The sequence below is a fragment of the Alosa pseudoharengus genome, unplaced genomic scaffold (genome assembly GCF_046254945.1).
Source record: "Alosa pseudoharengus isolate Yale_2024_CS ecotype anadromous, Long Island Sound unplaced genomic scaffold, YU_APseudo_1.1 YU_APseudo_1.1_scf_5, whole genome shotgun sequence".
In the NCBI taxonomy this organism is placed as follows: Eukaryota; Metazoa; Chordata; class Actinopteri; order Clupeiformes; family Clupeidae; genus Alosa; species Alosa pseudoharengus.
The window spans coordinates 15110767-15122435 of record NW_027468837.1 but is presented as its reverse complement, the minus strand read 5'-3'; positions in this window follow the sequence as shown (position 1 = coordinate 15122435).

Below are 11669 nucleotides of genomic sequence, written 5' to 3'. Positions count from 1 at the left end.
CTCATACTTGAACCTCGTGGGTTAAAAAAAAAAAAAAAAAAAAGAACAATATAGTCACAGGAGAACTTATCCTGCCAGAGAGCAATGTTTCTACTATGCGCGTAAAAATGTCAAGAAATTGTTTTTTCGTTTTTTTTTCTATGACAGTGTGTTCATATGGCATTGCTCTCCATTTGGCCAAGTTTACACACAATCTGGAATTTCTTGATTGGAAAAGTAACCTCTGGGTGACAAGTGTCTGGCTCTGGCACTAGAGTGATTGTGTTGAGTGGAAATAAATAAACATCTCCAGCCAGGCCCTCGATTACAGGGATTAAAGTCGAGTCATTTCTCAGATAGCCATTTTGTACTGATCTGAGGTCTGAAAAATGTCATGTTGGCATGACAACAATCAAACACACTCTTAGCTTCTCTTTTCATTATCAGCCTGCTCCAATCAGGCCACTGATATTTAAAAAAAAAACCCTCATAGGCATCGATCAGGTATCAGGCAGAAGGTGATTAGGTATCAGTTGTTTCTCACATTGTGAGAATGAGATGCATCAAAACACATCATGATTGCATTTTACGACACTCAATTGCAAAGCAGTTCACCAGAAACAAGCAAAGCAAAGCAAACACATCTCTTCTAACCAGCCTCCTTAGCATTCAATTGTAAAGCACTTCACGAGAGAAAAGACGAGCGCACGCTTTTCTTACAACCTCCTTGAACAGTCTGTGTTCTCTCTCGTCCCTTTGAGGTTGCTCACTCACTGCTGTCTCTCATCCAAATGAGATTGCAGTGGAGTAGTATCATCACAAGCACTATCACGATCCGTATCTGCTGGTAATTAGTTAAAGAGCATGTGTTTTTGTCTGATTTCACTTCAAACAAGGTGCTGATCCTTGCAATGGCGTGGGATGAAAGTGACTGTTATTTCCTAAAAAGGGATTCTGACCTCTCCGCATCGCTGACAGGGGGCATAATCATTAGCCTCGTGCCACGCTGGCTATGTCAGGGGCCACGCGGATGCAAATTTCTGTGTCAAAACATCAAACGCCTGTTTGATCAAAGGTCATCACTCCTTTGTGTAGGTGTTTGATATAAAAATTTCTATTTCATCTCCAGCTGTCACGGCCTGTTAGGAGAAAGGGAATGTCGTGTATGAAGGGGATAGCCTGCACTCTCTTTCTCTCTCTCTCTCTCTCTCTCTCTCTATCTCTCTCTCTCTCTCCCTCTCTCTCTCTCTTTGTGCCCGGGGAGATGTGTGAGAAATAAAAAAGCTTTTCAATTTATCATGAGAGTTTTTTTGTTCCTCTATTTGAATGTGTTTTTGTTTTTTGTTTTTCTTTGTCTTTAAACAGAGCCGTTATGCAGGGCACGTGCGCGCAGCGATTCGAGACCCCCACGCCGCCTGCCTCTTAATGGAAAGCCAATTTGCTTTGTGAAAATTCCTTGAGTTTTTTAATTTCCCCTTTATCAAAACCCCTCTCCCCAACTGTATGTGAATGTGCATTAATGAGCGTTTTACTCTGAAAACATGCACGTACCTGCACACATTCTCACATACACAAACACAGACACACACACACACACACAGACACAACACACACACACACACACACACACACACACACACACACACACACACACACACACACACACACACACACACACACATACACACACACACACACACACATATATATACACACACACACACACACACACACACACACACACACACACACACACACACACACACACACAACTCTTGCAATTTTTAGGTAAGCACAAATCTGGACACATGCACTCCCCTAACACATACACACAAATATACAGAGACACAGGCACACAGCACACACACACACAGACAGACACACACACACACACACACACTGTCTTTATACACTGTCTTTTGGTATGCAATGTGTCAACTCATTCAATACTTAGGTAAGCACAAATCTGCACTCATACACCCCCAAAACACATACAATACACATACACACATACACCCACACACACACACACACATACAGACACACAAACACACACACACACACACACACACACACACACACACACACACACACACACACACACACACATACTACTGCCCTTATGTTGCACAATGTGTCAGTGGTGCTGAATGTTAGATGTGGTTAAGGGAATGTCTTAAAAGGAACGAGTCTCATGGTCTCAGTTGACATGAATGTTATTCTCATGCCCATTCCCCTCCACACTCCCACACTTTAGAGGACTGGAGACAGCTAATGTACAAAAAGGGAAGTTTGAACCGATGCATCATTTCAATTAATTAAGCGGTATGATTTGCTACTGTGGCTCACAAAAAAAGGAAACCCAATTTGAATGTTAAATTAGAATTCAGAACACAAGAGCACAGCCCTGGAGCATCCTGCTTTGTGACATTATGCATGAAATTATGTTTTTAAAAAAAGAATCATCCCTCTTAATCAGGAATAGAGCATCAAGCCATTTTGTATTTGTACAGGTATGCAAGAGGTTGTGTGTATGTGTGTGTGTGTGTGTGTGTGTGTGTGTGTGTGTGTGTGTGTGTCTGTATACTGGATGCCTGCGCATGTAGTATGCATGAGTATGCATGTGTGTCTCAGTAATCGGGTGGTGGTGGTAGTAGCATAGCGGTTTGGCTATCACCTGATCAAACTGAGTTATGGGGGAGCATACGCGGTACACTATGTCTGACACATGTTTAATTATCCACAGCATCCGTACGCTCCCACCATACCAGCATAATGCTTCACTACCCCTGTCTGCTACCCTACGCACTAAAAGCCAGTCCGTTCCACCATATTAGATCCACACAAATTAAACAAGATGCATCCCCCAGCTCCTCTGGGAGGTCGGTGCCTTGTTGATGCGGGTTATTATTATTGTTATTATTATTTCCGTTTTTATGGCCACCGCCACCGCCACTGCCACTGCCGCCGCATCACATGCAAATGTGTGGCCGGGCAAACGGCTCCACAATGTGGGCCAGCGGAATACATTTCACACCTCATGCATGATGCCAAGGTCTGGCTGGACTTAGAATGTGCATGATAAGTGGCAAAGTGTGTCAGGCCGAGGGTGGGGGTGGGGGCGGTTGGTGTGGGGTGGTGGTGGTGGTTATTTTTGGGGTGGAGAGGTGAGGGGAGTGAGTAAGGTTGGATGGTGTTCCAGTGAACACTTTTGGGAAGTAATCAAAATCCATATTTTATGGTTCAAATGACTAGTTACACAGACATGCACACACAACGTCCCTGCGTATATTTCTCAGCTGCGCCATTCGTTTGTGGTCTTAAATGCAGTCCATTGTGTTTTTCACAGACCAGACAGCAAAGTGGGGGATTTTATTATTTATGACAATTGAGGGAGCTGGATTTTACTTTTAAAATTTAGTCATGAAATTCATGAAAGGATGTGTTTCATGATGCCAGGCCTTGTCATTCCCCCTCAGATTGTTAGATGGCAATGTTGCTCTTCCAAAGAGATCCAGTCAAGTTTGTGTGAGTTACTCAAAAACCAGCATTGGCAAATTCACCTTGGTATCCAGGGGATGAGAGATATTCAAGTCAATTCAAAATGAGACAACACTCCAATCAGAAAAAAACACATGCATTCAACTAGCTAATGGAAAACATGAGAAACACATTTTTTTCCGGAATTTGATTGACCAAAGCAATTAAGCATTCTGAATTAAAATCTCCAGAACTACACTGAAACTTACAGCTTAAATTATATATTCAAGTTTTAATTCCCTTTGAATGCAAGCTGTGAGAGAAAGAATGACTTGAACCATAAACATAATTTAAATTCTGTTTGACACTCCCCTGTCCCTCATGAAAAGTATGAATTCATGTCTGCTGGATCCCAATTATTCACAGTGACCAAAATAGTTTACATGAACATGCCTTACATAGAACTCAGTGTTTAAATGACTGATTGATTGAATCGGGACAGATCGCCAGTGTTGCCGGAATCAGACGAATCATCTGCATCCCTCAGTGAGAGGCACACTGAGCTGATTCCATGCATAATGCAGAGAAGAGGGGAAAATGGGATTCTTCATCCCATTCTTCTTCATCAGACAGATTTCTGTATTATCGTACATAAGACAAGAGTCGGGCGGGAGCGGGTTTATTCCAGCGGCCAATTTACTCTGACACAAGTGAAGACAGTGTAGCTTCATCTCTGAAGTGATTAGGGGAGTTTGGTTTATGGCCAGCCTGTGATGTTCGTCCATCGTTACTCATGCTGGCTGGCCACTGGTGCCTCAGTGCAGACTTGCAAAAAGACTCTTTTTCTAGCTCTCTCAGACATATAGGCTCCACAAATATGCGTATCAGATTCACAGTCAAACACACACACATACACACACACACACACACACACACACACACACACACACAGAGAGAGAGAGAGAGAGAGAAAGAGAAAGACTCGCCACAAAATAATAGAAGAGAATCGCCGCAAAATAACAAAATACCCACAACATACAGTACGTGAGTGCAGAACAAATAGAGAGAGAGAGAAAGAGAGAGAGAGAGAGAGAGAGAGAGAGAGAGAATAAAAATAAACATGACAAAAATAAATGGACAAGCTATAGAAAGAAGGGAATGACATGCTCCACAGCCCTGAATGCAGTGCAAATCCAGTCTCATTTCAAGGGCGCTTAAGGAGGCTGCGCACATGGTCCCCGGTGTGGATATGGCTTCAGAGGCTGAGCGCTTAATTAACTCCCAGCCACAGTCCTCCGTCATGGCCAGGAGATGTCAGCCAGACAGAGAAAAGCCATGTCTATACTCTTTCATTCACAACTATTTGAGATTTATAAAAAGATAGATGTTCCTTTCCCCTCCTTTCCCCTCTTCCTACTGACAGCTTCATGTGTTCACAGGTAGGACTTGTGCCCAGACCATTTGCACATTAAGGATCTGTCTCTAGTGAATGCTCTTAGATGACTGACGGATAAGAGTGATTCATATGATTCGATGAAAGCGGATGAGCCGTGTTGCATTGTGAGTTGATGCACAGCTGATGGTCACATATTATGTTGCACAGGCTCCTAAGTAGGTGGGCGCCATATCTTTTTGCACCTCAGGTCAGTGACTTTGACACACAAAGCTTCCTTATCAGTATTCCTGCCGGCTCCTCACCATGCAGCCAGTCGGAGCTCAAACATGGCACGGGCGTTTGCCCCAGTAAGACCCAATCCGTGGGAGTCTTGGCTGCGATTATTTTCTGATTATTTTGTTCCGATGGACTCTAGGCAGGATGTTACTGATCTTTCTGTACACACAACTGCCAATAAAGCAACCAGTCAAAATGAAATAGATTTTAAAACAAAGACAAATATCTGTGTTTAACTCACAATTCCTCCACATAAGCACTGGGAATATCTTTCATCACCATATCTTCTCATCCATAACAATACAATGTTGTTTGTAACTGACATTTCCCAAATTCAGTCCAGGGTGATTGATAATCTCTTGATAACCTGCTATTTCTATTGATTTGACAGATTAAGGCATTATGAGACACCAAAAAAAAAGCTAAATATCTGAAATTATTTGTCTTCATATAAGACTGATTTTCTGCTAAAAATATTTTATGGCCATCGACACAATCCATAATCATTTTAACCATCTCTCAATACTCCTACATATTCATCCAATGTCCTCTACTTTCCTTTGAAAGAGACATGCTCTCACACATGTGATTAAAGAGTATAGCAAGCCAGGACAGAGATGAGAGGGCCAAAAACACGACATGAATCATAATACAAACAGCAAGAGCACCTGTGATTTGGAGCCAATCTTTCACAGCCTTTCTGCTGGCACTTGCATGTTCTCTTGAAGATGAGCGCTTTGATGTGGAGCATTTCTTTATCGGCACTGCTGCATTCTGCTCTGACCCTCTGCTCTCTCTCTCTCTCTCTCTCTTTCTCTCTTCATGGTCCAAGGGCTGGGTCCAACTTCACTCAGGTCACAGGCTTCTCCTCTTGACTTCAGTGTCAAGCACAGCTGGGCCTCGGCAGTAGATTTCCACTGACCCAGCAGATTCCATACTGCAGCCACACAGACTTTTATTTTCTGGAGACTAGGAATGTCTCTCCAAGCTCTCGGCTCCACATAGGCCAGAGCTACGGTGCCTTATCTGTAGTAGGAACTAGTAGCAATACTCAATATTGTCAAGAGTAAACCTTCCTCCCCTACAGAGATGTGTTAAATAGAGACAGACACTATAGGGGATTTTAGCCTCTTTGCTCATTATATTGAAACTCAGTATTATATTGCATGAATATAAACATATAAAAATGTTCTGCTGTAGGCAATAATGCAGTCTGCAGTAATAAAAAATATGAAAAAGTTTGGAAAAAATCTTTAAATACATGCTGTAAAATAACTCTAAGACAGGACTCATAGTGTAAATTGTGTCTCTTTAAATCTTGAGTGATTGAACAGTAACTTGCTTCTTCAACAAACTGTTTATTATCTTTGTAAAAGTCACATAAATTGGAAGCAGTGCTCTGGAATAAGCACAGGGCAAGAAAAAGCTGCTGGAATTAATCCTGGTGCCTGTCAACACCAGGGATACTGAAACAGAACATTCAGAGCGGTTCTAAATATGCAAAGGTGGAGGAGATTATATCTGTGCCTGAATGTGCCAAAAAGAAAACAACCACAAGTCACAATCAGGAAGCACTGATTGTGCGTGATAGTGCTGGATGAGGAATAACATGTTGTACGAACAACCAGTTCTGATTAATCTTCTGTGTTTTTTTGCCACAATGCAGAGGAGTGATTTCAGCAGTGCTTATCTCCAAACAACTAATCCCTCACCTTCTCTGTACTGTCTGGAATAAATGCAACTCTTCCCATGCAAGTCAACAACCATTATGTGCACCATTAGTCATTTGTTTCCAATAAATGATACAGATAATTGTGCTGTTGTCACCGTGCAACATTCCAAGGGCACTCCCTGGCTTAAAAAGTGCTTTGTCCTTGCTGAAGTGGTTGGTTGAGTTAGCCCGTCGGCTGTAGCGTTCACGTCCACATGCACACGGGTGGTGGTGGTGGTGATCTTGGACCGGAACGTTCTCATCTGACCCGGTGCTGTGTCAGCCCCTCGGGCTGGCTGTCCGGTTAATCAATCACGCGATAATACCCGCCCATGCTTCTTGTCAGCACTTTAGGTGAAAAACCCATGCCCCCTTTGCCATTTCTCAAACACAGTGTGAGTGGACATAAGCAGGCTGCTGTTTTAAGGCTTGTGAGTATAGCTACACATTCTGTGAGGGGAGACACATTTATAATAACGTCCAGTCCAAATAATGTCCAGTTGTGTTTAATCTAAAATACCTATTTAAACATAAATTAAAGTGGTATAAACAGACGTGACAATTGTTTAGTTGTGATGAAAAATGTAAACCTGGACTGTGAAAGAGGCTGGGAAGAAATCCTGGACACATCCAAACTGCCAAAGATATGCCATCCCCTAGGGGGAGAATGTGATGAAGACTTTTGCAACGTATTGGGGAGGAAGAGATCATATTGACTGGCGCACACTTGCTGCACGGTAGAGATGATTCTTCTCTAAGCAGTCATTGCAAGGCTTGGGGGCTGTATGATTGCCTCTGTGTGGTACATTACGTTGACATGATGGAGAATACTTGCCCGGGGAACAGTATAATGCAAAAAGAGAGAGAGTGAGAGAGAGAGAGAGAGAGAGAGAGAGAGAGAGAGGGAGAGAGTCAGAGAGAGATAGAGAGACCCTCCCCACACCATGCCCTGTTTCTGCTGGGACCTCAGAATTCTCAGTGTGCAATCGGATTTGCTGATGGATCTCCCCGTGCCACCGCCTCAATATTGATGACAGCCAGAGCTTTCACACATGGGTGCATGGAGCACGCTGGGGGAGTCCTCTAATCCGATTCTACTATTAGAGCCGTGGACCTCCCAGCTGGGTGTCCACTACCCAACCCCCACCCCCACCCATCACCCCCCTGCCCCCCAATCCACCCCAACCGCCCCTGCATCAAATGAGCTGAACCATCTCGCAGGACACATGGCCTGTGAAGAAGATGAGAATGACAGAGGGATAGAAAAAGAGGGAGCGAAAGAGAAAGGAGGGGGTGGAGAGAAGGGAGAGGGAGAGGTTGTTAAAGCACTTCATGGATGTGTGCTTTTTTCCGTTCTTTTTTTCACCCCCCTCTCCCTTTGCAATTAGGAGCTGGCTAAATAAAGCCGGATTTTATAAAACTGAATCCATCAGCCGGACAAGTGGAACAAATGGCTTGACCTCACAGCAGGCTGTGTTGCCTTGTTTGTTTGCTTTAACAACCTGAAGGACAGCTGAGGCACGGTCACCCGGCTTAATGAAGTGTTTCAAAAAAAAGTTGTGTGTGAGTGGTGAACAGGGTGGAAGAGAGTGTGGTAGCCAGCCTGCCTGCACTGCAACTCACCTCCTACGGTTGTCTCTCTTCTCTCTCTCTCTCTCTGGCCTTGTGTACTGGAGAAACGAGACAATCAGTGTGTTTGTGCATTTTTGTGCATGCCTTGTTTTTGCCGTGTGTGTGTGTGTGTGTGTGTGTGTGTGTGTGTGTGTGTGTGTGTGCTCATAGGCTCAGATAAATGGAAGCTGACAGAGGCACCTTGGACGCACATCTGTGGCCAGTTGTATTACGGGCGATGAAATAGATTACTTCTTATCGAGAGGGAACAGATGTGCTCTGCATGAAACAAAAATGTGACTTGTGTGTGTTCTTTCATATTATATCCAATTATGCCTGCGCTCAGTGGGTAGTCAGTAAAGATAATGGCTTCTTAAATAAGTTTAATGTAAGAATGCAATCGAATCTCCCTGTTAATGACAAAAAAACAACCACACCAGAACTAGGCCCAGAACTATTTGTATAATGTTCATTCATATGCCACCACATTTATTAATATATACCAAATTAACAAAACCACTGAATTCATCTTTCTTATATTAACTTCTGATTAAGGAGCAGTCAAAAAAGAAACAGCTTCCTCAATAGCTATAGAGAGCGAAAGACCTTTCCATCTTGGGGATTACACAGTGAATGATGGCAGAGCCTGGAGCCTGCAGCAGATGCTCCCGTATTCATTCGCCTGTTCGGATAGGGGGTAGAGAGGCACTTTTTAAACATGAAGTGGGTACTCTGGGCTGGTATTTACTGCGCCGTCCCGCCGTGCTTCTATTTGTCTCGTCCTGGGTGGCACGGAAGGCATGGGGCGACTGGTAGGCTCTTCAGAACATCCACAGGCATTCTCTTCAAGGTCCCTGGAGGCATATAATAACCTATTCCCCCCACCTCTGACAAAAACACACATTTAAACTACAATTACACCCCCTGCCTCCTCTCCCACTTGTATTCCATCCCATTCCCTTGTCTTTTCTGCAATTCAATGGCCCGAGCTCAGGGATTTTGCCGCTTATCCCCTTCCCTCAACCATGCAGGAGGTTCGGGATGATTGTCTCTCACCCCGAGAGGAGAGAGCTTTTCAAGTCGAGATGGGGAAAGATTCATCACCAAAGTACAATTTTTCCCCTCAAGACTCACTCACGTGTGTGTGGAAACATTGTATAGTTTTTTTGAATGTGATATGCACATCAGTGTGAGGGGGACATTGGAGGGGAAAAGAGAAGGTTATGTATTTCTGTGCATCCGCGTAAAAAGACACATAATGCATATAAAATGCAGGTCGGGGGAAAATACATTTTCTTATTGGGTATCAGTCCTCTTCTGCAGCCTGCTGAGAATGCATATACAGTAAAATAACAACAACAACCAAGGACACCGGATGATATATAAGTACTTTTCATACACATAGCAAAGCTCGTGTTATAAATGCTTTTATGCTTTTAAAGCTTCAACCTAACAACAAAGTTGCAACCAAACCAGAACCAAAACAGCCTTATCCTTTTATATTTTTTCAACATAATAATTATTATGTTGAAAATATAAGCAAAACATTTCTGAACAGTAGGGGCCAATTTCACAGCCTCCACTAAAGCTGATGAAGGAGATATTGGGGAGAGAAATGTGAAATCGATTGTGTGGATCGCCATTCTATTTCATTTGACTCTTTTTCTGTTATTTTACAGCGCTGGATTGCTGGTTCTGGCATTTGAGTGAATTTCCACTCTGTGCAATGCTGAGAAAGAAGGGGGGGTCATGATGCGGGGTAGTAACAGCTGCTTTTGCCTGAATAGTTTACCAGTGGTATTGCTGGTGATGGGGAAACATCATCTCTGGCTCCAGGAGGAAAATACCCTCCACCCCACCCCTCTGGAATAGTCGCAAGTAGAGCCCCGTCTCCTCTACATCAAGATGGTTGAACACAAGAGAGTTCTCTACGTGCAGTGCACGCAATCTCTATGTGCCCACTTAGTGACCTGCCAGTCAATGCACGGCAACCTTAATTGTATGAATTCTCTTAATTAAACATGATTTATTGAGGCCTGTAATTAAGCAATCAATCTTAAATAGCCAACAATTGAAATTTAATTTGTGTAATGAATTGTGCATGTCTAAAAATGTCTCTATGCTTTGACAAATTGGATCAAGCAGTTATATACGTTTAATATCTGAAGAAGTTGGCAGTTTATAAGCCACACTATCCTATAGACTAAAGGTAGTTTTCCTTACTCACTTTTTGAGCATACTTTATTGGAATTGTAGTCTCTTCGTCTTCATAATTCCATTTACCCTGAATCTTGGGTAATGATGATCCGACATTAAATCTGTCCCACACTATTGCATACCTTTCCATTGCTTCTTGACTGCTTAGCCACTTGTGCAGACCACTGTGAGCTGGTCCAACGACCCTCAACAGACCAGTCTGAATCTGTATCACTACCCTTTTCCAAAACAAATGGTTTGGCCTGGACATATGAGATTCTAGTGATGGTACAGACTAGTGCATATTGTTTTCAAAGGGGGAGAGATTGGCTACCTCCTGTGAACTACAGTGTGCTGTATGTATGTGAGGTGATGACAGTGATGATGTAAGTGTGCGTGTTTTTTGTGTGTGTGTTGGGGATGGGGGTAGGGGGGGGCAGAAAGGCTAGGCAATCAAGGACATGGGTAGATGGAGGAGAAATCAAAATAATAAATAAATAATAAATAAATAATAAAGTTCTATGGAGATGTGCAAAAGTTGGAGAAAGTCAGATATGTGTGTGTGTGTGTGTGTGTGTGTGTGTGTGTGTGTGTGTGTGTTTTGACGTGTGATGAAATAAGAAAATAAATAAAAGGTCTGTAGCATAGGCCTACATATTAGCCTACAGATCCAAATGGTTTGGATCAGTTTGTTGCTCACATAAAGATCTCTGACATTTGGCAGAACGTGGTTTATACTGACTATAATGATCCAAGAAACTTTTCAGACTCCACAATCTGCAATTAATGTCTTAGTCATTAGTGTCTTCGTCAGATTTCAGATAAATAACTTCCCCCCAGATCTTTAATTGGCGGATACAGACGTTCTTGTTGATTATGACCCGATTATTAGACGTTTCTTTAAATACTGCCTTATCGTGATGGTCTAAGAAAGGTCTAAAAAATGTTATGTTGCATGTGAGTGAGAGTGAGTAGGCTGCAAGATCATAAATCAAGATTAAGCTAGGCTCTAGTGAGAAA